The 6,369-nt window shown below is 39.2% G+C and overlaps 1 non-coding gene across 1 annotated transcript; it reads left to right on the plus strand.

Annotated features, from left to right (window-relative positions):
- The first annotated feature begins 5,759 nt into the window (after window positions 1–5,759).
- On the plus strand, window positions 5,760–5,866 carry LOC131913899 (U6 spliceosomal RNA). Its single transcript, XR_009379976.1, has one exon. It is a non-coding gene; the product is annotated as a U6 spliceosomal RNA (small nuclear RNA).
- Window positions 5,867–6,369: the final 503 nt, after the last annotated feature.

The following is a 6,369-nucleotide window of genomic DNA, read 5'->3' on the forward strand; positions in this document are numbered from 1 at the left end:
AATAGAGCATCTATTCTGAGCAAGCAAAGCAACAGATGTCCAAAGCACTCTCCTGTGACTATGACGAAGTTAAATTCCCTCAGTCTGACACTTCCTTTTTTACTGAAATTTCCTTTCTTACTCAACAGAAACCTTTTGTGTGATTCACTCTTAACTATTCTCTGACTTTTCACTTCTATAAGGTCTTCCCACCCTCTGTTTCTTTGCTAATGTCACTGCCTTCATCACTTTCCAATTTTGCCAATCCTTCAAACTCAAGATTAGTCCACCTCACCAGCCCAGGCTGTAATGATTACCATGCTTCATTACATAGATCAGACAGATGGCATAGACAGTGGCTGCCATCAGATTGTAGACACAAACAAGGTTTGGAAAAGAGAAAAGGTGTTGACATTACTATTTATAATGAAAGAAATCAAAACTAATTATGTATTTTGAAAAGCTGAAATATCATAAACATTACAAAATCAAAAAAACAATAGTGTTTTTAATAATTAACTGCCTGGCATCTCCCATAACATAGTGTGTGCCTGCTGTATGCTTTAATCTATTCATTTGTATGGGCTATATATTCCTTAATCCATTCATTTGAAAGACATTTTTTAAAGATATTCTTTAATGTTTTCTATTAATAGAGAAACAACTCAAATTTTGGTTTCTTGGTTTTTATCAGTGGTTCATTTCAAAATTTATTTCATATTTACCAATAATAAATATTTATTATGTCACATTCAGAGCAATCTCTAGATGAAGTCACTGCTTTTTTTTGTTTTGCTTTTTAAATAGTGATCTATAGCATTTAGGAAAGTTTTACCAGACTGTTCTCCGGCTCCTCATATCATAGAATGTGTTGCTTCTGTTAACCCCACCTGGTGAGAATAAGACCACTACCACAATATTTAGCCAAATTTGAAGCAAGCTTTATTAAGTACTGGCCAGGTCCATACAAATTACATTAGTCTGGGCCTTATAAAGGCAACGCCCATAAGGCTATATACTTCCCACCTTTATCCAACTGGGGCAGACATATATCCTGATGTACTTTCTGACTAAATATGTCCCACCTATGTGTGATCAAGCACATCCTGTGTCGTTGGGGCAACCAAACATATTTACAGAAGCTAAAAATGTGACTTGTTATCTTACATGAACAACAGTCTCTAGCATTTCAGGAAGTTGTCTGTCCTTGGTTAAGTGGGGCTTACAGGTTAGAGGCATTTTTGTTTTATAGATCTCTTAAGCACTGTAATTTAAACTTAAAACATAACTTTAGCCCTCATGCTTCTTCTCAGCCTGTTGCCTCAGCACTTGGTGCTGTGGGACACACAGGCCCTGTTCTCTTTTAGCTGAAGAATGGCTTGTGGATCAGCATAGGGGTGGGGGGAACATTGATAGGAGCTGTTTCTTTTCCTACACCAGAATGGCCAGCCAGTAGTAAACTGTGTGAACTGCTGTTGGTAAATCCCACTAAAGCTGTTTATAGCTCAGCTGTACCTTAGCTGGAGTCCAGAGCACTGATGCCTGTTCCAAGGCATGGAGGGGAGTGTTCCAAAAAGAAAGTAAAAGAGAAAAAGCATTTATGGATAAAATATTTGACTGTTGAAAATTCATAAAAGCACATTACCATGTTGACTTTTAAAATGTGAATGCTTTTGAAATGGACCCCAGTGTGTGGGGGTGATGGGGGGATAAGACATTGAATATTTTATCTGGTACACCTTGTAGGATTCTGTAAGGCCTGGCATTTTTTACATCTCTGGGAGACATTCACAGCTCCATAAGTCATATAGTAGCATAGAAGACTGCTTCCATAAGCATGCAATCTGTATTATCTTCTGGAATACATATCTATTCTTGATGTACAGATATGACATTTTCCTCTGTACTACTTGTAACTAGATCTCAGGGGAGGATGGCAGCTGCCGTCAGCAGCCATACCTCTATTCAGCCAGGGACTTCACTCTTTCACTTCCCTTTAGCTGAGCTAAGTTTCAGTGACTGCAAGATAAACTTTAATATGTGAACCTAGGATAGAGCTGTATTTTTGTGGCCTTCAACTAGAGATAAAACTCAGCTTTCAGGAGCCGTACTTCTTATGTGAAATAATGCTTCTTGCCCTGAAGAAGCAGACCTCAAAACTGTAATAGTAATACTAATAATGATAATAATAATAATATTTTTAAAGGAATGGTTCAGAATAGTCTGAAGCTTTGAAAAAAAAATGAAGTCCTCTATTTTTAATCCCTTAGGATTCTTTTGAATGGCTATAAGGACCAAATTTTATGGCTAATACTAAGCTGGAAAAGTAGTTTCACCAAGAGCCAAAAGATTTCCTTCAGCTGATTATAGGAAGCTGAAAGGGGGAAAAGACACAAGTAGAACAGTAGAGTTGATTCAAAGTCCTCCAAAATTCTATTGATTATAAGATAGGAAATTAGTATTTCTTGGCTGTTACTATGTGTCAATCATTATGTCCCTACTGGTGTGTACCAAATCTTAGTTGCAGTGACTGTAAAGAATGCTTAAGGGTTAATTATCATTAAATCACCTGGTGTTTTTTTTTTTAAATAAGGATAAGAAATGGCATACACACTTTGCTGTTGTATAATAGGCACTCAATACATCTTGGCTCCTGTTGGTTTCTAATGAATGCTTTGGATTGGTTTGTAGTAGAACAGGTGGGCTTGCTTTAGACCTATAACTCCAGGTCTGAGCTCTGGTGCAGAGGGAGGGAGGGCAGCAAGACAGTTCACTGGGTGAAGGTGCTTGCTGCCCAACCTGATAATCTTACTTGTAGTCTTAGTGCCATCCTCAGAACCCACATGGTGGAAGGAGAGAACCAACTCCCCCAAGTTGTCTTCCGACCTCTACACACGCATGTACACACAAAAAAACACATATACACATGCACACAGAGAAGAAGAGAGCAAGACTAAAAGAAATAAATTAAACTGTTGAATTCCAAAAGTTCTTACCTCTACAAAATCCTGTCTCAAGAGAGAGACTTCCTGTTTACTCATGCCTTGTATACCTTTCTGTGCCCTGCCATCTTCCTTCCTTCCTAGTGCAGGGACTAAAGGCACATACCACCATGCCTGGCTCTGTTCCCAGTATGGCCTTGAACTCACAGAGATTTAGATGAATCTCTGCCTCCTGAATGCTAGGATTAAAGGTGCATGCTACCATTGCCTGATCTCTATGTTTGATATAGTGGCTGGCTTTGTCCTCTGATCCCCAGGCAAGCTTTATTGGGGGTATACAATATATCACCATATTTTATTATATGTGTATATGTGTGCATGTGCCATAGTATGTGTGTGGAGGTCAGAGGAAAACTTTCATGGAGTTGTATTAGTCTGGGTTCTCTAGAAGAACAGAACTTAAAGAGTGTATCTCTCTCTATTTAGAAAGAGTTTGGTGCCAGGCAGTGGTGGTGCACACCTCTAATCCCAGCACTTTAGAGGCAGAGGTAAGTAGGTCTTTGTGAGTTTAATGACAGTCTGATCTACAAAGTGAGTTCCAGGAAATAAAGAAAGAGTGTGGCACACAAGCTATGGTCCAGCTAATCCAACAATGGCTGCCCACGAATGGAAGGTCCAAGAATTCAGTAGCTGTGCAGTCCATGAGGTAGGATGTCTCAGCTGGTCTTCACTCTATGCTGGAATACTGAAGAAGTGGGCTCTAGTGCCAGTGAAGGAATGAACTTGCTTGCCAGATCAAGAGCAAACTTCCTTTTTCCATTTGTGTGGGCTGCCAGCAGAAGATGTGGTCCAGATTAAAGGCATATCTTCCCACCTCAAAGATCTGAATTAGAAGTGGGTCTTCCTACTTCAAATGCTTTAATCAAGAAAAAAAAATCCACCACAGGTGTGCCCAGCCATTTGTGTTTTAGTTAATTTCGGATTTAGTCAAATTGACAACCAAGAATAGCCATCACAGGAGTCAGTTCTCTGCTTCCACCATCGGGCTTCAGATATGGCCACCAGTACCCTTACCCACTGAGCCAGCTCATCCACCCTGACCAAATTGTGGATCTTCATAGTCATTGGAAGCTTAGCAACAGTAAAAAACTTCTGACTTATCAGTCATCACAACTTAATTCAAATCAAACGCAATGACTCTGAGGCACTTCTGGCTGTGCCCAACAGCTGCTTCTCAGTTCCACTGCAGACTTGATCCTGAACACATACATTTTCCCATCTGAAGCATCATGCTAATCCATGCCAATGTATCCTGCTTGAATACCTCAGCTCAGATTTAAAACTATCAAATATTGTGATGTAGACTGTCTCTTAATGTCCATGCCAAGTTTTCTGCTCCAGTGGAAAACTAATGTCTTAACTGCAGAAAACGTCTAGACTTTCCTATTTCCTTATTTCATTCTTCAACATAAGTATTAAACTGGTCTATCTCTGCATTATATTATGTTAGAATGATTTTTAAAACTGCCATTTTAGTTGCTGACTTAAATTTCATTTTTAAAATTATCAAATGAATTTTGGTTTAGGACAAGGAGAAAATTTCGGTGTCTCTCATTAGGGCTTAAGATTTGGCCTTCTTTGTGTAGCTAGTATGACACCACACATTGACAAGTACAGTTTTAAAGGTACAAGAATATGGAGGGGATGAAGTGGTTAGGAGTGAGTACTTACTCAGGGAGCCTGGTTCACTTCCCAGCCCCCATGTCAGGTGGCTCACAACGCCCTGTACATTCAGAGAAGCTAACACCCTCTTCTACTCTCCATGGGCACCTGCACTCATGTCCACAGACACACAGAGACATACACACAATAAACAATTTAAATAAAACCTTTTTTAAAATGAACATGGAAATCTAGGTGTGGTGGTGAGTACCTGTCATCATTGCCAAAACCAGAAGTCAGGAGGATAAAGCAGAATAATTTTAAGTTTGAACCCAGTCTTGACTACACAGTGAGGCTGTGTCTGAAAAGACCAAATAAAACAGATACAAAAGCAATGAAATGGACAGAGGGTAATTAATAAAGAGGAAAATTAGCCAACAGTTTAAAGAAAGTCTACTATATGCCTAGAAATGCAGACACAAATACATCCCCTTTTTTAAACTTTATTTGTCCAGAAAATAACTCTGAGAAATTAGTCTTATTTCTATGAAATGCAAGGTGAAACTGAGAATCAGGTGTTCTAGCTCCTCCAGGAAATTCCAAAGTTGATACTCAAGGTAGACACTGTGGATGGGGAACATGGACAGACCCACAGACTTGGGGACAACAGCTGACTCTAACCAGGAGGTTAAGTGTCTTGTAAGATTTAAAACAAACAGTGTAGAAAGTGTAGAGATGAACCTACTCACAGGTTTTTGTTTTGCTTTGTTTGTTTTTAAGAAAAAGATAAACCTAAGCAGGCAGAGAGATAAGACCTTGGTGGCATGTGAGGCTAAACCCTCCTGATTACTCAGACAATGAGGAAGTGGAGAGAGGACCTGTGTTCAGAACTGCAAAGGTTGTTCTTTGCAAAGCTCTGAAACAAACTGCCTCATTTTCACTACTATGAGTCCCTTGTGTTCTGATTGTGACATGAAGATCTTTGTTTCTGGCAGAGTATGACCTTTGGTCTCCCCAAGTGCTCAATTGCTGGGATTACAAACACACACTGCAGAGTTTTTAAGACAGTGAGTGTTTTTACAGGGAATATGAGGATTCTGATAGAAAGCGTTAGCTGACCCTGAATGAGATCTTCTCTTTCTTAGAATAATTTGTATTCAAAATAAAAAGAAGTTAGTGCTCGCTTCAGCAGCACATATACTAAAATTGGAATGATACAAAGATGATTGGCATGGCCCCTGTGCCAAAGAAATATGCAAATTCATAAACCACTCAATATTTTTTCTAAAATATATAAAGAACTTAAAAAAACCTGGACATCAAGAAAACAAATAACCCAAATTAAAAATCTGGTGCAGATCTAAACAGAGTATTCTCAAAAGAGGAAACACAAACAGCTGAGAAACACTTAAGGAAATGTTCAACATTCTTAGCCACCAGGAAAATGCAAATCAAAACTACTTTGAGATTTCACCTGACATCTGTGAGCCATCTCTCCAACCCCAGAACTTCTATTTTTATCTGGGTAATGTTTCTCAGCCTTTCTTGAAGATGCTTGTGACCATGTGACTGAATTCTGGACAAGAAATCAGTGGAACCATTACATGGGAGTATAGAATATATTAACAGTGTCTCCCACAGACAGTCGTTCCTTGTGCTTCCCTCTTTGGTTTCCAGTTCTTGATTATCAGCTATGGCCTCTAGCTGTGAATTATATCACAATTGGCTGGAAGCTTTGCCCTTTGCCAGTTAGAGCTTATCTGCTTCTCCTTCACGAGTGAGGAGT

The sequence above is a fragment of the Peromyscus eremicus genome, chromosome 6 (genome assembly GCF_949786415.1).
Source record: "Peromyscus eremicus chromosome 6, PerEre_H2_v1, whole genome shotgun sequence".
NCBI classification, from domain to species: Eukaryota; Metazoa; Chordata; class Mammalia; order Rodentia; family Cricetidae; genus Peromyscus; species Peromyscus eremicus.